We start from the raw sequence: 23019 nt of genomic DNA, 5'->3' as shown, positions 1-23019 counted from the left end.
ACATGGGGTTCACAGCCTTAATCCCCATTTTACAGATGAGTTAACTGAGGCACAGAGAAGTCAAGTGACTTGCTCAAGGTTATACATCAGACAGGCAAGTGCAGAGTCAGAATTAGGACCCAGATCATTCCGTGATTAGGTCATGCTACTTGTCCTTTTATACTATTTTCATGACTGTCAGTATTCTGTAATTTCCGTGGATTTTCCATCAAGAAATAATAAAGATCCAGGAAGCTGTATAAATGCACTTATTAACATTGGTTGGTCTCTCTATTTAGATTGTTGATATTGAAGGCAAAATGAGTATTGTATCCAGTCTCTTGTTCATCCATGAATTTTGCACCACCTAAACTCAATTCTGGCTCATATCCACAGAAAGCTTCCTCTTCCCCTATGCTCGTTTTTCAGAGGACTATTGGTGGAAATCCTGGCAATAGGCTGACTTCAGTCCTTTCAGATTCATCCTTGCGTAATACAATTTTGCTCCCTTTTCCCCCATTGATTTCCATAGCTATCATCACTGCCCATTATTCCAGACATTTAACTTTCTCCTCAAGCCCTAAGTGCTCTCACCTGTCCCCTCTTGTCCTTACCAACTGTTTCTGAACAGGTCAAATTCAACTACTTTTCCCCTCAGTTTCTTCATCAGTAAAATGGGATTACATAATTGTTCTTTCTGACACTTAGCTTATAAACCCCATATGGGACAGGGACTATGTTTGATCTGAATGCATCGTATTTACCCCAGTGCTTAGTACAGTTCTTGGCACACAGCAAGTGCTTAACAAATACCACAATTTTCATTATTATCACTAATCTCCCCTTTGGTGCTCACAATGGGTGGGAAGTGGTTCTTCATGGAACCATAGGCTACATAACTCTCTCGGGTTCCCACCTGGAGAGTTTCCAGTATTCTACCAGTCTCAACTTTAGGAGGGAAAGTCAAGCAGAGGCCTACCCATTTCATTCCTAGCTTGGCCGGTAGCTAGTGAGTGGAAGACAATCTGCTACAAGTTAAAACCCACCTGAGCTGAACAGCAGCAGCATAGGAGAGAGTCAAGGGTGGATGTTCAAGTTTACTGCATGGAAGGAGGCATTGGTGAACCACTTCCATATTTTTACCAGGAAAACTCTGTGGATTCACTATCAGAATGGCTGCAGATGGAGTTGGGGTGTTCTGGGAGAGATCAGTCCATGGCATCGCTATGGGTCAGAGATGACTTGACAGCATAAGACAAGGCCACATGACAAGTAGAGTAAGACAAATAAAGCAGTTTCCTTCTTGGAAGATCATTAAGCCTTTCCAACTCTATGTATAAGTTTCCAGGAAAGTGGCGGGTGACTTCAATAAAGATTGATAGTATTTATGACCTCAAACTCAATATTACTTTCTTAGAATTTTTTTTGGAACTGAGCAATAGGCTAAGTTCATTGCATAATCAACACACATCTCAAAGAAGTTCATTTGGCTTTTAGATCAGATTGGTCAGGACAAAATCTTAAAATCTTAAAAGTCTCTATTTTTATCAACAATATATTAATGAATGTGTCAGTACAGTGCTCACTTAAGAGTGACATTGGTTTGACTCAGCAGGACATTAAGGTTGAATGCAATGGAAAACAGTCAGATGAGTTGTAGGAGCAGAGATTTGCCAGAATTAATTATTCTTAGACTAGATATGTAACTGTCCTTCATTTCTAAAAATGGATCCAGGGCGGAGGTACGCAATTTGCATAGTCTGCCTGTGATTTCATTCATTCATTCAGTCGTATTTATTGACCACTTACTGTGCACAGAGCACTGTACTAAGCGCTTGGGAAGTACAAGTTGGCGATGCGGGGAAGATGCCATTGACTTGGTTTGCTGGAAGAGCATTGACCCCTCTGGCTGTTCTCTCGTCCTCTCATGGGGCAGGATAATAATAATAATAATAATAATGGCATTTATTAAGCACTTAATATGTGCAAGGCACTGTTCTAAGCACTGGGGCAGATACAAGCTGATTAGGTTGTCCCACATGGGGCTCACAGTCTTCATCCCCATTTGACAGATAAGGTAACTGAAGCCCAGAGAAGTGAAGTGACTTGCCCAAAGTCACCCAGCTGACAATTTGCGGAGCCGAAATTTGAACCCATGACCTCTATCTCCAAAGCCCTTGCTCTTTTCCACTGAGTCACGGCAGGGAGGCGGGGAGGGTAGAGGAATTAACGGGAGGTAGGGTGCCATAGCCAGGTGTCACTTAGGTCATTTTTGCTTCTGTACTTTATGGATGCCAGTTAGATAAATGACAGATTTCGTGCATTGTAGCTCAACTTGGCAGACTGCGTACTGGAGAAGGTTGGGCCTGAACTCATTCACGGTGGTATGTGTGAAGCGCTGACTAGGTATCAAGCACTTTTCTAAGCCCTGGGGCAAGTGCAGGTTTATCAGATTGGATGCAGTCCCTGTCTCACATGGGGCTCCCAGGCTTAATCCCCATTTTACTAATGAGGCCATTGAGGCACAGAGAAGTGGAGTGAATTGCCCAAGGTCACACAGCAGGCAGGTGTCGGAATCTGCTTAAGAACCCAGGTCTTAACACAGGTCTTCACTGTGCCTCATTCTTGTTTTCCCTTGATTAATCTGTTTCCCTGATTATTGGCACTTCAAAAGTTTCCTATCACCAAAGCATCTGAAGACTCCCTTTCTCTTCTGCTAGACTGTAAGCTTCATGAGAGAAGGGATCATGCCTATTACCTTTATTGTGCTTTACCAAGTCGGTGCTTTATATAGAATAAGTGCTGAATAAATACTATGAATTGATTGATTGTAAGATCCCCGTTTTCAAGTTATGAATACTTGCAAAATGATGATTACTTGGCTGCAGTACCTTTTCGATGTTTGTTATTTTTATCAAAGTATTCCCAGAAATGACACCTGATTGTACCCAAATTTACCTGGTATGCATTGTTACATAACAGTCATTAATTGATTGTATTTGTTATAGGCTAATGAGTTTTGGTGGGAAGAGAAGTGACATAAGAGGGCGGAAAAGAGACGTGTCAATTTGGGGAATTATATTTTTTTTCCAGTCTTTTTGGTCCCCTGTTTTTAGAAAAGGAGAATTTAGGATTAAAGATGCCTCTAATTCATTTTTTCATATATTTTCATAGTATCGCAACTGAGACCCTGAGCATGCACCTCTGATGTGAATGGAGACTTTGATAATTAAAAAATATTTGCTGAATAGATTTCCCCAAACATCTGGCACTACTAAATATGCAAAATAATATAAATAGTGATATGTCCTGCACCTAGAACCCACCGAGCACATAAAAATCACTATAGGAACTTGTTTTGATGGATTAAAATAATCTCCTATGAGTTTCCTTCTAATGGTTGAGTGATTAGTAGATGGATATCTTAGCTGAGGAAATATTCTGTGAAAGGTTTAAAATGAAACAATAAAAGTAGAGAAACAACAGTTGAAAACCCGATTTCAAGCAATAATAGTAGCAGTTTTATTATTATTATTATAAAGAAACTACGGGACCTATTATCCTGGGGACACACAAGAGCATAATAAGTTTTCCTTTTCTTTATGCATGTCACTTTCTTCATGTGGTAGCAAAATTGAAATATGATAATAAAGAAAATGGGCCTTGTGGATTAAATGAAATCCTAAAATAACTACACAAATCATTGACAAGATTCACTAGTGTCTGGTGTCTTCATGTTTGCAATTGTCAAGTTATTTACCCAAATCTATATGATTTTTCCTTATCCACAGAAAGAAATAAATGTTCATAAAAAAGTTCATTATTTTAGATTTTCAATCGCTGTGACTATCACCAAGAATGAGGTCAAAGACAATTCTCCACTACGCGATCTAGACTATAGTAAAAATACTCATTTTTTGGTGTCAAGAAGGTATGTGAAACAACTTTTGAGAGAGGCAGCTTTGTTAGAGAGCTTTGAAGAAACTATTGCAAACCATCTGTTAGGTTTTCAAGAGCTGCCAGCTACTCCTAAAAAGGCATATTTTCAGAGTCCAGGTTTCTCTTTAGGCCTGCAATTAAAGGAGACCAGAAGTCGTGTCTGTGTGCCCTTAGTCCTTTAGATAGATATCCTTGTACTGAAAACAAAATTATATCTGCAGGAGTTCCTTCTGTTTAGCTGGCTAGCTGACTTCTCATCAACTTATACTCATGAATTCATCTGATTTTGTGTTAAGTGAAAAAAGAACACAGTAAAAATAGAGTAGGATCCTTTCACTCTTTAAGAACTTCTCATCTATAATTATGTTGATAAGTTCAGATGAAGGTTTTTGCTTTTTTTGTTTTTCTGGGGACGAGAGTGTTTTTCGGTTTTGCTTCAGCACAGGATGAGACAGGAACTGCCACCATCTCATTCACTCCTCCTACTTCATCACCCAGGACAGCTCGAAAGATCTTCCATTAGGGTTTCTTCAAATTACAGCTTGTTCCTTCTGCTCTCTACACTTTCTGCTTGAACCCCCTTCTTCATATTTGCCTTTTTGATGAGTCCTCTGGATGAGTCCCTAAATTTACTGATGTTGTTTTGCTTCAGAACCTCTAGGACCTGATTTGTACTGGACAGCATGTCAGGTTGATAAATTCTGGTACCTCCCCCTTTGTGATTGGACCCAATTCCCGTAGCTTCTGCAATTGAATCAGTGCTATCAGCCAGAACTCTCCAGGTGCACATGCTCCAGTGCTCTGTCCCAGAAGTAAGGGTTCATCTAGGCTGAGTACGTATTTGCTATGCCACAATGCCTATTAGAGGTGCCAGCTGCAAGGGTGACTCAGAAGGGGGTGAGAGAAGCGGAAAGCAGGGCTTAGTCTGGGAAGGCCTCTTGGAGGAGAGATGCCTTCAAGCAGCATGGCTCAGTGGGAAAAGCATGGGCTTTGGAGTCAGAGGTCATGAGTTCAAACCCCAGCTTTGCCAATTGTCAGCTGTGTGACTTTGGGCAAGTCACTTCTCTGTGCCTCAGTTACCTCATCTGTAAAATGGGGGTTAAGACTGTGAGCCCCATGTGGGACAACCTGATCACCTTGTAACCTCCCCAGTGCTTAGAACAGTGCCTGGTACATGGTAAGTGCTTACTAAATGCCATTATTATTATTACCCATAATTGTCAAGATTCCATAAAGGTCCCTAGATTTTACCCTCATATTTTGTCCTCAGTGAGTCCTCAGTGGACTCACAATCTAGTTCTAATTCCAACTTGCATATTTTTTTCCAGCTTTTCTGCTTTGCACCCAATAAGTACTTAATAAACAGTATATTACTATTACTCCACAGATATCAGCCTTGAAAGTCAGCAAGTCTCAATACAAAGTCTTGATAATTCCCATTAATAATAATGGCATTTGTTAGGTGCTTACTATGTGCAAAGCACTGTTCAAAGCGCTCGGTGGGCTACAAGGTGGTCAGGTTGTCCCACGTGGGGCTCACACTCTTAATCCCTATTTTACAGACGAGGTAACTGAGGCTCAGAGAAGTTAAGGGACTTTCCCAAAGCCACACAGCTGACAAGTGGCAGAGCTGAGTTTAGAACCCATGCCGTCTGACTTCCAAGCCCGGGCTCTTTCCACTGAGCCACTGAGCAGTGCATCAGTGCACTACCCCCAAGAAAATTTTATATCACTCCTGCCCTACCTCCCTACCTCAATCAATAAATCACTTACTGGCATTTATTGAGCATTTACTGTGGGTAGAGCACTATAATAAGTGCTTGGGAGAGAATACAACTGAGTTGGCAGGCACATTCCCTAGACATATTCCCTAGACACAGTGAGCTTACAGTCAAAGGATATGTGTTTCCCCAACTTCTTTTATTATAAAGGTGAGTGTTAAATCCATAGTTGAAGGATTTAATTCATTTTCATGTGAGACTTATTAGTTTGGGGTCTGAAATTATGATGCTTCATTTTTATTTTTTATTTTTTTTTTGTTTCAAAGGTTAATGTTGTGATGCTGCATATAATGGTTGTCAGGATGTAGAACCCAACGGTAGTTACTTTCAAGGGACCTGAATATTACTATTGTTAGACTGAAATACCATTCAATGTAAGTGTAGCTGCCAGCTCCCAAGTGTTTGTATTTGGATCATCTTTTGCTATATCCTTTTGGAAATGCTTTTTCCCTGTATTATTAGCTACCACTGGGAGAAGAGGCAGTGTGGTGTAGTGGAAGATCTATGCTATGGTCTGGAAGCATAAAGGACTGGGTTTAAGTCTGATCTTGGACACCAGCAGACTAAATGACCCTGGGCAAGTCATGTAATCTCTCTGTACATTTTCTCATCTGAAAAAGGGGAATAATAATACTTTCCTTTATACTCCGTACTAAACAAAACACAAGGTATCATTACTCCTTTTCATATGCGTGTGTGGGCACTAGTGGGATGGGGGGAGTAAATATCCAGCATTTAACATAATAGCTCTAAACAAATGAATTTTTCTGTGGCTTCATAGGAGTTAGTGAGGTTAGAAAAACAGTGAATAATCATAAGGAGGGTAACACCCAGAAGTTAAAAGCATCAAACTGATATATGTGCTCAGGGAGAAGTACTGATTATTCAAAGATAATTTAGAGCCTCCTTGCAGATCTCCTTACAGCCTCTTTGTTTAGCTTCCTCACTCTCCTATTCCAGTTAATTACCAAGGAGAATACTTGTCTCAAACGTCCCAAGATTTTCCTCTTTCTGAAGGAGGGGAGACACACTTGATAGATAATATGTTCTGAAGAGGAGGCTGAAAGAGTTGAACTATTAAAATGAGTAGTGGCTTTTTCTCCTCTAAAACTTCTCCCTTCTTAATCCAACTCTCCAAAAAGAGGAGTGTTTGATTTCTACTTTTTAGAGACAATGCTGTTTCTGGATTGAGGAGCTGATTATGTTGATGTTCCAAGCATTTTCACAGATGGCACTGTAATCAAGTAAAAATGCATGACACCTAGGAAAACTTGCCAGGAACAAGCAGTGTACATTTCTGCTCCTATGTGAAAGCAATAGAACCAGATTTGGATGGTCAGTTAGTTCTGCTACAACAAAGGGATGGTGTTCCCAAGGAACCCCTGTTAGAGAAAGCACATATTGTAATAGTTTTTATTCTGTGTCCAATGCTACATTCATATATTCATTCATTACTATTGACTGGCATTTCCCTGTATCCAGACAGATGAATCTTACCAGAAGAATGTTCCCCAATTCTGTTGCTGAGCTCTATCCAAAATACATAGTGAAACATGCTTTAGGTTTAGTATTAAAAATTAAATTAAATATATAACATCAACTATACTAAATTAGCTATACCGGTGTACAATTTTTGGCATCTATCAGATAATTAGAAGTTTTACCAAGCTGTTTGCCACAGTTTTCAATTGGGAATAGATATAAAAATATCTTTAAACTTCATGTTAGATTGATGTTAACTCTTGTTAACTGTCATTCAAACCTGAAATTGCACAGGGTATATTTAAGTAGGTCAAGCACTGCTCCTCTCAAATGTGCATTGCTCCTGGTATTGGAGTTAATTAAGCTTCAAGGTAAAATCCACTATTAAAAATATCAAGAATATAGTCAACAGAATTCATCATTGATTTTATTTTAATTCCAACTGGTGTTTTTTGCAGTTACAGAGTGGATCCAAGGTTCATGTAAAGAAAAGGTGGATGCTCCCCAATGTGATCATTGCGATATTGTGATAAATATTACATTTATACTGTAAGAATATTTCAGATCAAAGATCCATTCAGCTAATTAGTGTCTTAATGGTGGTAACGAAGGTCACAAAAGGCTCCATGATGTTCAGTATGGCTTAGTGTTTTGAACCTGGGCTTGGGAGTCAGAGATCATGGGTTCTAATCCTGACTCTGCCACTTGTCTGCTGTGTGAACTTGAGCAAGTCACTTCACTTCTCTGGGCCTCAGTTCCCTCATCTGTAAAATGGGGACTAAGATTGTGAGCCCCATGTGGGACAACCTGATGACCTTGTATCTACCCCAGCGCTTAGAACAGTGCTTGGCACATAGTAAGTGCTTAACAAATACCTACATTATTATTATTCAGCACTATCCTAATAATAGTGCAGAATTTAGACGTCACATTTACTGCTCTGACAACTGATGGGACAGTAAAATCTCCTACATCTAAATGACTCCCTGACTCGCAGCACCAAAGTATGTTCTAAAGAAGGGGCTGAAAGAGTTGAACTATTTAAAAGCTGGTCAGAATCACTCCAGAAGAGTAAAACATGTTTTTTTACTAGTAAAACACATTTGCACATATGCTTTAATTTAGTTGTAAAGATGACAATTATACTCTTAGATCCATCCATTATGCTAGAACTGAAAAATGATTATTCTCTTCAATACAAAAATAAAGTTGATTTAGAGTAAGCGAAACTATCTGGGTGCCATACCAGCTTCCAAATGGAGCTAGGGAGGTAGCTATAAAACAGAGACTGCTATAAAATAAGGTACAGAGAGAAGAGAAAGGAAAAATATGTAAATAGGCAAGTGCTTAAATTGTAGGGGAAGTTAGTATGTAGATAAGTGCTGTGGGACCCTAACTGTATAGTTGCTGCAGGGTGCTTAGGTGGTAGATGGGAGCTAAGACGGTTTGAGAAGAAAATATAATATGGGAAAGCCTCCTGGAGGAGATGTGATTTCAGATGAATTTTGTAGAGGGGAAAGTTGTGAACTGGCAAATTTGAGATGGGGGTGTTTCCATGTGGGATGGTTGGGTTTAGCAAGAGATTGACAGAGATGGAGAACAGAAAATCATTCTGGCATTTGTATTCTTAGATTGAGCCTTGTGTGGAACAGAGATATGCCTGTACTGATGATCTTGTATCAACCCCAGGGCACACAGCATATGGTAACTGCTCGATATATACTATTTTTATTGTTATTATTCCCTAGCCAGGGTTGAAGCGCTTAGTACAGTGCTCTGCACACAGTAAGCGTTCAATAAATACGATTGAATGAATGAATTATTGGAATAAATTACTTAGTTCTTTTCTGTTTTTTTTGCACATATTCATTGATTCATTCCTTTAAATAATTTATTGAGTGCCTACTATGTGCAGAACATTATACTGAAGTTGGAAAAGTGCAATAAAAATAAAAGACACATTCCTGCTCTTGAGGAGTTTACATTATAATGGGATTTCACCTAGAGTCAAAGCAGGAGGAAATAAAGATATAACAGATAACAGCAAGGATATGGAAAATGAAAAAATACATTAATACCAAATGGAAACATATGCAGAAGTACTGGTGATGGATGTAAATGGGCCAGAGATGAAAGAGTCAGGGGAGATCAGTTAGGGTAGCTTGACAGGAACTAAATGAGTATGATTTGGGGGGTAGTGGGTGAAGAGAGTGGATTTATTACAAGGAGACCCTTGAAACCAAAGGCAGGGAACTTCTGTTTGTTTGATAGTGAAGGAAATAGGTAGCTATAAAGAGAAGAGTGATGTTTTATGGAGATGATCTGGCCTTAATGGGGAGAGATTGAAAGCAAAAAGACCAATGAAGAGAAGGATGAAGTAGTTTAATCAGTAGACAATGAGAGCTCAAATGGGCCAGATCCTGGGACTACTATGAAATAAAAACAGCAGGTTTTATCAGCACACTGAATAGAAGAGATTAAATAAAATAAGGAGCTAAAGTTGACTATAAAAAGGTTGCCAACTTGGGGACTGGCCTGGTGGTGGTGTTATTTTGTTTGTTTCATGGTATTTGTTAAGTGCTGACTATGTGTCAAATATTGTTCTAAGTGCAGGGGTAGATACAGGTCAATTAGGTTGGACACAGTCCCTGTCCCACAAGGGGTTCACAGTCTAAGGAGGAGGAGGAGAAATGTGGCATAGAGAAGTTAAGTGACTTGCCCAAGGCCACACACAAAGCAATTGGCAGACCCAGGTTTAGAACCCAGGTCCTTCAGACTCCCAGGCTCATGTTCTTTCCACTAGGCCATGCTGCTTCTTTATGTTATCAACTGTGATGGGAATTTTAGGAGGAGGAGTGGGTTTAGTACGCAAGAGGAGTTTGGATTTAGCCATATTTAGTCTCCACATAGGGATACCTTGTAGACAAGACAGAATGAGGAACTGTAAAGCAGTTGAAAGGTGAGGATTGCCATGGTAGCTTTATCACATAGAGGTGGTAACAAAATCTGCAGCCACCATAACTATTTGTGCAGAGGGTCTGCATAAACTTAGGTAATTGCTAACAAACTATTCCTCTATAAAATACATATTTTCAGTAGACATTTTGGATATCTTATAATGGAAGCATTAGGGCATTGTCTTCACTCTATAAACTGTTCTGGGCATAACATGATGCAAACGTTTGGTGCAAGTAGATTCAGTGTGGGAAGAAGCCACTGCATGCTTGCTCATGGCATCAGTCAAGGCATGAGGCTGCTAATAATAATAACAGTGATAATAATGATAATAATGGTATTTGCTAAGCAACTGCTATGTGCCAAGCACTGTTCTAAGCACTAGGGTACATACAAGGTAAACAGGTTGTCCCTTGTGGGGCTCACAGTCTTAATCTCTATTTTACAGAGGAGGCAACTGAGGCACAGGGAAGTTAAGAGGCTTGCTGAAGGTCACATAGCAGATAAGTGGCACATCCTATCCTCCCTCCTCAGCTTTACATATAATATTTTGTGTTTTTACAACTTTACAGTATTTAATACAGGAAAAGAATAATTAGAACAAGAGCTGTGGTTGATATAAAAATCACATGAAAAATGTGTATAAAAATATGGTTGGATTTTTTATTTATCTATCTACCCATATTGACTCTCAGTAACTCAGTGCATCCTCTGTGATTTTCCCACAGCTCTACGTTTTTCAAGAATATAACTATGACATTATAAATACACATGGCTCAGTGGAAAGAGCATGGGCTTAGGAGTCAGAGTTCATGGGTTCAAATCCTGACTCCACCAATTTTCAGCTGTGTGACTTCAGGCAAGTCACTTAACTTTGCTGTGCCTCAGTTACCTCATCTGTAAACTGGGGATTAAGACTGTGAGCCCCACATGGGACAACCTGATCGCCTTGTAACCTCCCCAGAGCTTAGAACAGTGCTTTGCACATAGTAAGTGCTAAACAAATACCATTATTATTATTATTATTATGAGTTCTGGAGGTGAGCAATGGGCAGAGCTCAGCCCAACCCTCCTCCGGTGCCTCCTTTTCCTTCCACATCCCAGATTTGGATACACCTATCCCCTGGTGGTTGGAGGAAGTCTGACCTAGGCTCCTCGCCCTGCACTTCAGGTCATGACATCTGACTGATTTTAAGAAGTGATTCCCGATCAAGTACATGTCTTCTTGAGTGTTTGCCTCTGGGGCACAGTCATTTTCATATTGTAATTCTTCAATGACTGTTCCTAGGATGCTTAAATCTCTTCAGTTAGAACAGTCATTTTCATATTGTAATTCTTCAATGACCGTTCCTAGGGTGCTTAAATCTCTTCAGTTAGAACAATTTTCCGGAGTAGCAGAAATGCATTCTGACACCTGCATCCCGGTCTGTTACATCTTCTAGTATGGCTGCACTGAAGAATCAAACTGGACCAGATCCACTATGCATTCTTGATTTGCCCACTGACACCATAGAATGGATTAGATAGGGCACCCCAGCTCTGCCACAGTCAACCACACCATCATGAACTAATCTCAGATTTTTAAGTACATTTTCAAGGTAACTAAATTTACAAAACACACCACAGAGACCAGGTGTATGGATGGTGTCGTATGTCTTTATAAGTCATTGCTCTGATCTAGGCATGGCATGTTGTTAAATCCTTAGGATAATTCTAGTCATCACACTATATAAATTAAAAGTAATATATTTCAGACTATGAACATAATTAGGCATATTCATTTTCATTTGGAGCACAGTTTGAATCCTAGTATAATTGAACATCTTTAATACCCTTGTTCTCTTAATGAAAGATGTCAACAAACAATAATAATCAATCTTTAATGTTCTCCATTTTAATTGAGAGAATAATTCTATGGCATAATTACATTATTTTCCAAAGTAATGTGACCTATTATCCCGATTGAAAGACTTGAATTAATACTTTGATTCATTTTTTCATATATTTCTCATACTTATTCCGTATTTAATAATGAAAGAAATGATTAAAAAAAACTTTTAAAATTCCCATTTTCTAAAAAGCTTACGGTCTTCTGAAAGGTGAAAATACTTTCTATGACCTCTTTTGATGGTCATAGAGTGTAAACTCTGCCAAAAGAGCTCCTGTATTATGGTGAGACCCACAAAATTCCAGCATCCTCCCTTCCCACTCCTCCATTCCCCAAGCTTAATTTATGTTGAAGGAGGCACTGGTCCATTTCACAGTAAGTGAGTCTGAAATATCTCTTTCTGATCCAGAAAGCTTGAAAAGGAAGAAAAACAATGGAAGGTGGAGGAAGCGGGAGGAGGACTTGAGAAATTGAAACAACACTACTTCCACCCACATGAGTGCCAGTGTTCCTTACTGTTGAAACACTCCTGGATCCAGGCAATCCCAGTTCACCTTGAAATTGTTTAGCACATCTACCAGGGCTAAAGAGATCCAGGAATGTCACTAAAGATGCTAATGTTTCAGGATACAACTTGCAGATGAACCCTGAGAAGACATAGGGAAAATTATACTCTGCCAGCACCTTTGGAACCACTCTTTTGAATAATCTGCTAGATTGTAAACTCCTTGAGGACAGAGACAGTGCCTACTTACTCTATTGTAGTCTCCCAAGTGCTTAATTCAGTGCTCTGCCCAGAGAAACTCATTAAATAATAATAATGATGGTATTTGTTGAGTGCTTACTATGTGCCAAGCACTGTTCTAAGTACTGGGGTTGATACAAGGTAACTAGGTTGTCCCACGTGGGCATTACAGTTGTTATCCCCATTTTACAGATGAGGAAACTGAGGCACAGAGAAATGAAGTGACTTGCCCTAAGTCACACAGCTGACAAGTGGCATAGCAGGATTAGAACGCATGACTTCTGACTCCCAAGCTCGTGCTCTTTCCACTGATTGATAGATTTATAGAGACCTGAAGACTTTGGCAGGCTAGTGCATGGCCAAGGGAAACAATATGAAGCATGGAGACATCATTATTACTCTATTTATTTATTTATTTTACTTGTACATATCTATTCTATTTATTTTATTTTGTTAATATGTTTGGTTTTGTTCTCTGTCACCCCCTTTTAGACTCTGAGCCCACTGTTGGGTAGGGACTGTCTCTATGTGTTGCCAACTTGTACTTCCCAAGCGCTTAGCACAGTGCTCTGCACACAGTAAGCGCTCAATAAATACGATTGATGATGATTAGGCAGCTGACTAGGATCAAGGGTCAGAGTAATCCGCAACCATCAGCAACAATCTGAAATAAAAGCAGTGGGACTAGTGGCTTCCTAGATTTCTCTCAGAATCCCTCCATTCCCTCAATTTAGCCTGCTAGTCACCCTCGACTTCTCTCTTTTTTCCTCAGCATTCCCCCATTCTCTGACAGTAAAGCTAAATTTTGTAACATCTATCACTGAAATTGACTAACTGACTTAGAAATCTCACTTATCATGGCAAACGGCTACAAAATGAAACAAAACAGTACAGTTTCAACTGATTTTGCCCTGAAATTAATGAGTGATTGTAGTAAAGAATACAACATTCATAATGTAGATTCTCCCTTACAAAATACATAAGATCTAGTGCTTTGCACATACTAAGCACTTAATCAATGCCACTAAAAAATGAAAAAAATTAAAAAATGGACATGCATGATGTATAGAAACAGAATGTGAGAAAGATGCCATTGCCAGGAATAGGATGTTGCATATTTTTTACCACATATGAAAGCATCAATCAATTATGAATGATCTCATGATTATTAAATATTACATAGTTGGGCACATCTCACCAACAGATAGAGCATCACAGCCAGGGATTTACTCCCAGCTTGTTATGTGCGTTGAATAAAAATCATGGAGTCTGTCATCAAATGTTCCATACCTCCTGATGACTGGCTTGCACAGGAGGCAAATATGGAGGGGTAATACGTTTTTGGCTAGCCAAATTCTCTCCCCTTAGTAGGGAACTGGAAAACTTGGTTTAGGAGATCAAACAGAAAAAGAAACTCCTCAACTGTCTGGGGGCTTAAGGGATTTGCCTCAATAGCCCAGTGAAACCACCTCTAGAGAATAATGCTCTCTAAGGTGAACATAACTCGATTCTGTGAATCCCGGGGCTGGGACATGACAGTCAAGAAGAGTGAGACTGGGACGGGGGAAGGTGAAAACGTACAATCCCAATGTTCTTCAGCTCTGCTGCACTAGGCCCAACACCAGAGTGTGAGAAAACTTCCTGCTCCATCCATTCATTCATTCAATCATATTTATTGAGCACTTACGGTGTGCAGAGCATTTTACTACGCGCTTGGGAAGTACAAATCAGCAACATATAGAGATGGTCCCCGCTCCTCCTCCAGCAACATCCAGTGTCCTATGCTTGAGATACTGGATCACTAACAAGTTCGTAGTGGTACAAATACATCCTTTAGACCATAAGCTCCTTGAGAGAAAGGATCATATTCCCCGGTGTTAATGTTCTCTCGCAATCCCTTGGTACAGCACTTTTCACAAAGTGAGCACTCAATAAATACCAGTGATTTAATTAAGATGGAGTGAGAGATGTTTCCTTCCACTCTACATTCCATACAGACAAGCACTGAACCTTTCTCACTCACACATTTACCACTAGACACGGGCTACTTTTAGTGCCTCATGGAGTCTTTCTGAAGCTTCTGTTCTATCACCTCACAGGTAATTATTGCTCAACAGGATCTGTACATGAGCAGTCCACAGCTGTTACACCTTCTGAGATTTTCTTTAATTTGTCTTTTAAAACATTTTTTCGATCCACCTTAATTTTTCAACTTACCAAACAGGAGTTAATTGGGTGCCCTGCTCTAACACTTTCTCCCCTCATGTTCTATTCAGCACAGATGAAATGTATGAGCAATGATTTGAGCATAAAATAGTTGAACAAGATCAGACTAAATAAATGATATTGCTTTACTCAGTACTTAAAAAGGAAATGATCGGATAAATATTTTTAACCTAAGTATCTGTTCATGTTATTGTAGAATAATTCTTTAGTTTTCTATGAATTCTAGGCAGAAAAACTTGCTTAGGGAGTCCTATATCCCAGTCACGCAAATGCTTTTGAATATTTTGTAAAGCATAGGAACACTGTGTGGAGGTTTTGAAATTTTTCCAGGGAATTTCTGATTGAACTGAAAAAAGATTATATTTGGTAGTCTCAACTATAGACAGGAAAAATGTGTGGTTATGGTAATATACAGATTGTACTCTTCTTCCTTAGCTGGCCTAGGAGGCCAGGTCACTTTGCATCTCTGTGCCTCAGTTCCCTCATCTGTAAAATGGGGATTGAGATTGTGAGGCCCTCATGGGGCAGGGACTGTGTCCACCCCAATTTGCTTTTATCCACACCAGTGCTTAGAACAGTGTCTCACAGATAGTAAGCACTTAACAAATACCATGATTATTAAATGCTGGAGTAGACCCAAGGAAAGAGAAGCGGTATGGCTCAGTGGAAAGAGCACGGGCTTGGGAGTCAGAGGTCATGGGTTCGAATTCCAGCCCGCCGCTTGTCAGCTGTGTGACTTTGGGTAAGTCTCTTAACTTCTCTGGGTCTCAGTTTCCTCATCTGTAAAATGGGGACTAAGACTGTGAGCCCCACGTGGGACAACCTTGATCACCTTGTATGCCACTCAGTGCTTAGAACAGTGCTTGGCACATAGCAAGCGCTTAACAAATACCACTATTATTATTATTATAAGCCACGTGGCCTAATGGAAAGAGCAAGGGCTTGGGAGTTAGAGGTAATGGGTTCTAATCTCCACTCTGCCATTTATCAGCTGTGTGACTTTGGGCAAGTCCCTTAACTTCTTTGTGCCTCAGTTATCTCATCTGTAAAATGGGGATTAATACTGTGAGCCCCATGTGGGACAACCTGACTACCTTGTATCTTCCCCAGTGCTTAGAACTGTGCATGGCATAGAGTAAGTGCTTAAAAAATACCATCATTATTATCATTATTATTACTAGCAGCTAAGCTCTTGATCTAGTAATGCAATTTTTCATTTCAAAATCAGCCTCTTCATCTTTTTTCTTTAAAATGGTCGTAATGGGGCTATATTTAAACCCTACAGCAATTCCTTCTCATTCTGTACATTGAGACAGAACCTGTAAAGGCATCTGAGCAGTATGCCACTCCACCTATGCATCTCGTCAGGTGTAACTAGGACCTTTGCCACAGTTAAAAATGCAGCAATGACTTCAATAATGACATATCAAAACATATGATATCACACTGGAAAATTAACCATATTTTATTGAGCACGACCCTCTATTAGCAGTGTGGCCTAGTGGCTAGAGAACGGGCCTGGGAGTCAAAATGTCATGGGTTCTAATCCCGCCTCCGCCACTTGTATGCTGTGTGACCTTGGGCAAGTCACTTCACTTCTCTGTGCCTCAGTCCCCACATCTGTAAAATGGGGATTGAAACTGTAAGCCCCACGTGGGACAACCCGATCACCTTGTATCTACCTCAGTGCTTAGAACAGTGCTTGGCACATAGTAAGCACTTAACAAACACCATAATTATTATTATTATTACTATTATGGAAGATCATGGAAAGGCTATGATCCCTTCCTTATCGGATATGAGAATGGAGTTATCTGTTATCTTCACTGGTACTAGTTAGTGCTCATGCATCTATATAATATTTTCAGCATTGCAGAGATATCCTTGGTTTAGTTCAATATTTATTGTTGTATGAGCTCAATTAATGATATTTATTGAGCACAGACTGTGTGCAGAGCACCGTATGCTCTTGGGAGAGTACAACATGACAGAGTCAGTAGGCATGCTTCCTGCCCTGCTTCTTCCTCTGTAAGTCCCAGTGTAGTCACAGAGTAAGCCAGAGTCACAGAACTATGCAAGGTGTTGTTTTATCTCAGATGTCTTTTCATGGTGCCTACAGTCAGTGATGGCCTGGACAGAGAAGCTAGGAACAGCTATGTACATTTCCAATAAAATACCACCCTTTCAAATGTCAAGGTAATGATTGGATTTGCATTAGGCTGATTAGTCTTTTTTTCCTTTGATTTTCTTTCATCTTTGGACTCAAGAGTTATCAAGACCCAGATATTCTCCCTTCTTCCCCAGATAAAGAGCTGCTCTTCATCCTGACCCCCAGTCCCAACCACCTTCTCAGTTTCAGAGCAAACAGAATTTGAATGATCTGTTAAAGGGAACTTTACAGTTGCAAGTGTAGATGGCTCAAGTTTATCATTATTATTATCATTATTATCAATTAATGATGAATAAAGGATGAATAAAGGCAGCAAATCAGGACAAAGCAGAGGGGAATAGTGGAAGAGGAAATGAGAGTTAGTGTATAGGGTTAGGCCTCTTGGAGGAGAGGAAATGAGAAATTAGTATAGGGAAAATCCTCTTGTAGGAGATCATCATCATCATCATCAATCGTATTTATTGAGCGCTTACTATGTGCAGAGCACTGTACTAAGTGCTTGGGAAGTACAAATTGGCAACATATAGAGACAGTCCCTACCCAACAGTGGGCTCACAGTCTAAAAGGGGGAGACAGAGAACAAAACCAAACAAACAAACAAAATAAAATAAATAGAATAGATATGTACAAATAAAATAAATAGAGTAATAAATATGTACAAACATATATACATATATACAGGAGATGTGCTTTCAGTAAGACTTCGAAGGTGGGGATAGTAATTGTCTCTCAGAATGAAAAGGGAGGGCATTCCAGGCCAGAGGCAGGACTTGGGCAAAATGTCAGTGGTGATTCAGTGGTAAGATAGATGAGATGGAGTTATAGTGAGTAGGTTGGAAAATAAATGTCACTGACAACCCATCAACAAGACTCAAGAACAAAGAGCAAACTACTTAGAGCAATGGGAGACATAGTTTGGCACCCAAACTACCCTATCAGCTGCCTCTACAGAACCATTTGCCCATTCACAGTTCAGAGACCTCTGGATGGCCCAGGGAGAGAAATATTGCCCAGCAGCAAGGAAGCAAAATCTGCAGAGGCAGGAGTGAGGAGCTATTCACCCCTGGGAAGGCAATATGGGAGATGTCCATACTGAAGGTGCTGAGGAAGGAGGCCACTTGAACAAGAACAAGGCTTACGCACTGATAAAAGATCTTGCTAGGATTTGGAAACCTTGATTCTAGCTGAGGAAAGCAAGTACATTGATGATTTGGGATTTGTAACTGGGTTGAAATTCCACTCTTTTGACCTAACACACTTGCAACCCGTTATCTATCATTAGCATTACAGACTCTGACAACTGTTTAACAGCAGCAGCTGAAAGACTAACAAGTTCCTGACTGTGATGAATTAGACACAGTTGGCGTTCTTGAATGATTCAGCAAAGAAGGGAAGACAAAAACCTCAGATCACATGATGGTAGACACACTGTTTACCTTTATTATAATTTGGCATATAACCAATTTTTCCTCATAATTTCATCTCCTTCACCAGACTCCATCCTAATCCTATGCCGGATCCATTCATGTGCAAGCACTTTGAAAAACATGCATCTCTTTCTGCACATTCCTGCAATTGACCTGTGGCTGAGCAAAACGATCAGTATCTGCCACCACCCCTCCATGTCACCCTGGGTCCCTGTCCCTGAAATATTCTTTGCACTCTGGGGTGTAGGTGAATACCCTTGGCATCTCCTACACCCAACAGCTAGTCTCGCTATCTCTCTGGGAATGGGCTCTGGGTCGCCCATTCATTCATTTATTCAGTCATATTTATTGAGTGCTTACTGTGTGCAGAGCACTGTACTAAATGCTTGGGGGAGTACTATATAATAATAAATAGACATGTTCCCTGTCCATAATGAGCTTACAGAGAAGCAGTGTGGTTTAGTGGAAGGAGCATGGGCTTGGGAGTCAGAGGGCATGGATTCGAATCCCGGCTCCTCTGCTTGTCAGCTGTGTGACTTTGGCCAAGTCACTTCACTTCTCTGTGCCTCAGTTGCCTCATCTGTCAAATGGGGATTAAGACTGTGAGCCCCACATGGGACAATCTCATTGCTGTGTATTTACCCCAGCACTTAGAACAGTGCTTGGAACATAATAATAATAATGGCATTTATTAAGCGCTTACTATGTGCAAAGCACTGTTCTAAGCACTGGGGAGGTTACAAGGTGATCAGGTTGTCCCACAGAGGGCTCACAGTCTTCATCCCCATTTTACAGATGAGGTAACTGAGGCACAGAGAAGTAAGTGATGTGCCCAAAGTCACACAGCTGACAAGTGGTGGAGCCGGGATTTGAACCTTGTCCTCTGACTCCAAAGCCCATGCTCTTTCCACTGAGCCAAGCACTTAACAAATACCACAATTAATATTATTACTAGAGGTGGAGACAGACATTAATATAAATAAATTACATATATGTATATTAAGGAGACCTGATCCAACCCTGCTTTCCACCACCCAAATGAGAAAGAGAAGACCCCCCCCAGCAACATAAGTCCTTCACAAAATGCTGGGAAGAATGGTGGCTGCTGAATAATAATAATGATGATGGCATTTGTTAAGCACTTACTATGTGCAAAGCACTGTTCTAAGTGCTGGGAAGGATACAAGATGATCAGGTTGGGTTCACAATCTTAATCCCTATTTTACAGATGAGTTAACTGAGGCACAGAGAAGTTAAACTGGTGCTGGGACTTCAGGTGTGCCTTGGACTCTGAGACAAGAGTAGCAAAAATTCTGTTCTTCCAGTCACAACAGCCTCCTGCTTTTTTGGTTTCTGTTTCATGCATTTGTCCTTGCCTTTCATGGTGTTTTAATGTTTCATTGTTTCACCACTCCTAATGTGTCAATTTCTAACCCCTTGTTCTTCATTTATATCCTTAGATTGTGAGCCCCTTGAGGGTTAGGAACCCTTTCTAATTCCCATCTGTGTATTCTTTCCCAGCACTTAGTATGGTTTTCTACACCTAGTGAGCACTTAATAAATCCAGTGCTATTTCATTTTACTACCATGACCCTAATATCTACAACCCTTTAGTTGCCATACCTGTCCAGGAACTGACATCCCAAATAAGGATGTGGAGAGTTTGGTCCACCAATCTCACCCAACTCACCCTGGTCAACCCAAGGTTTAGTACCCTAACCTTATATATAGCATTATGGCTATATTGGTTTAAGGTTCATCAAACCTACTTAATCGTGACTGCTGCAGTACATTCAAGTGTGTTTGTCCTTTGAAACACTGATTCTAATCACAGTACAGTACATAAAAGGAAATACTACACAGATGGCAGGAACACTATACTGACCACCAAAATATTATTCCACTATGGAGGAAAAGGCATGATATGTATGTGTGATCTTAGCTCCACTGTGAGGCAACAATCTAACCAACAGAAGCAATGAAACATGGATAAGTGTCCAAAGCTAAAGGGAAACACATTTTCAGATGTCTGCATGAGTTTTTCTTCATTACATGAACCTCCAAAGATGACTCCACAAGCACTATTTTCAAGAAGATAGGCAGGAGAGCTGACTATGGAAGCCATCTAGAAACACCCCTGCTTTCCATTGTAGGCAATAATCTAACCAGCTTCTAATAATAATAATAATGACATTTGTTAATTGTTTACTATGTGCAAAGCACTGTTCTAAGCACTGGGGGGATGCAAGGTGATCAGATTGTCCCACCTGGGCTCACAGTCTTAATCCCCATTTTACAGATGAGGGAACTGAGGCTCAGAGAAGCTAAGTGACTTGCCCAAGGTCACATAGCAGACAGGTGGTGGAGTCAGGATTAGAACCCATGACCTCTGACTCCCAAGCCCGGGCTCTTTCCACTGAGCCACGCTAATCTAATGCTGAACAGACTACTGAAGAACATAACGAGCTACCTGTATCATAGTGTGACAGACCGAAACACAGCAACAGATAACGAAAATTGCTGAAAGTAATATCTAGGACTCATGGCTGTCGATGCAGAAGCATCTATCATTGCTACCAACTGTTCTTTTTCCAGTCTTCTTGAAGATGATGTTAATGGTGACATCTCTGAGATCCTGAGATAATTAAATGTCTCAGTAGATCTACTATTAGGTCCAGGTGTTCTTCAGCCTCTGTGTCAAGTGGACTTCAGCCTGGGAAAGGTGAGGCAATTCCAGCAGTTCAAACTCTAGCTAGTCTCTGTTCCATTGGACTGCCCACAGCTTGGAAAATTGGGGTGAAACTGCCAATGGGACTTTCCTTCAGCTCCTGCTCCAGAGCAGGAAGGGTTAAGAAATAGCAACAGGGTGAGCCCTAACTAATTTGTACCAAAGGATTGCCAATTTCTTCAGGGGCAAGACTGTAAAATTACACAGCCTCAATGCCGCACCATCAATAGCATCATGGTCAATCTGTATGATAGTTCTTTCTGACACACCTGCTGCACTTAGCATTTTCCAGATGGTTTCCCTTCTAAATACTTCCCTGTTTATCTTTCAGTATCAGAGGACAAGTTGAAATTTTAGGATCATATCAATATACACTCAATTTATATGATTTTGATTGAATAGAAACAAGAATAATTGAAATGAAGAGGAAATAAAAAAAGAAACAGAAGAACAAACTGTGTGGTCCTGATGGAACGTCTTACTTAGGATCACAAATAGATTATGGGTAGATGAATAAATCTATGAAAAGGGTGAGATATTGGTTCTCTGAGGCTATTTAGCTTTAGCTTTTAGACCTCTTGACATATTAGTAAAAGAAGTGTCAGTATGTGATAGTAGAATATACAAATGCATTCAGCAATCTGAATTTCATAACAAAATCCATCCTATGGAAAGCTGACTATATAAAGGAGGCAGTAAATCAAATGGAGAATAATTTGAAATATGATAATGGATAGAAATTATGCATAGTTGGTAGATTTAATTCTATTAAGATTCAACTTTTATAGTGTATGAGTTTGCGATACCAAGCATGACTGGAACTCAGACATGTGAAGCAGAACTAATTAGAGTATAATTTACAAAATAGTATTTGTTATTTACAGATAGTCATGAATATTCATGAGGCTTTAGCATTTCTTCCTTTTCTTTATGTCTGTCTTTCCATTTCCCTCTTGTTTTATGTTTACCTGTAGCTGTCAGTCCCTTTTTCTTTTGCATGCTCACTTTCTCTCTCCCCCCTTCTACTCTTACTCATTCCCTTCTTTTTTTTTCACCTAGTCTTTTTCACCTTTGATCCCCCTTTTTTGTCCTTGGCCTTGGCTATTTCCTCTCTCACTGTCCCTTTTCATCTCTTTCTCTCATGCTCTATTCTCTCCTTCAGTAATCGCCTCCTTATCTACCATGTGACTTTCCTGATCCTCCCTTTTTTATCTATAACTTTCATCTCCTGTTTTTATTTTCTTCTAATTAATAATTGTGGCACTTTAGGTACTTTTTATATACCAATCACTGTACAAAGCTCTTTGGTAAATAAGATAATCAGGCCGCACATAGTCCCTATCCCACGTGGGGTACCATGTTAGTGGAGTGGATTTGTGTTTAAAAAACCCATGAGGAAAACCGATTTGCATGTAACTCACTCCCAGTTGCTAAACAAAGTGATTATCACTTTAACAAGGGCTTTCTCTTGTCTGGATTAATGTAATCAAATATGCTAAGAAGGAGGGTGTGAGAAAATACATGGGCTACTACAGCTGGGTAAAATTGCAGATTACAATTGTTTTGAGGTTTTTTGTATTAATTTGAATGTAAAGCTCTGCATTTTTTATTCAGACAGGGACATTTATAAAACCCATGCAAAAATACCAATATATGAAAATTAATTGTTGTACTGAATGGAGAAGAAATAGTAAACTGG

General features: G+C 39.9%; 1 non-coding gene across 1 annotated transcript; it reads left to right on the top strand.

Moving 5' to 3' along the window:
• The first annotated feature begins 877 nt into the window (after nt 1-877).
• LOC119939754 lies at nt 878-1015 on the top strand. Its single transcript, XR_005454718.1, has one exon. It is a non-coding gene; the product is annotated as a small nucleolar RNA SNORA7 (small nucleolar RNA).
• Nucleotides 1016-23019: the final 22004 nt, after the last annotated feature.

Source organism: Tachyglossus aculeatus, chromosome 17 (assembly GCF_015852505.1).
Source record: "Tachyglossus aculeatus isolate mTacAcu1 chromosome 17, mTacAcu1.pri, whole genome shotgun sequence".
Taxonomy (NCBI): Eukaryota; Metazoa; Chordata; class Mammalia; order Monotremata; family Tachyglossidae; genus Tachyglossus; species Tachyglossus aculeatus.
The sequence above is the reverse complement of the archived record's forward strand: the minus strand, read 5'-3'. Positions and strand labels throughout refer to the sequence as shown.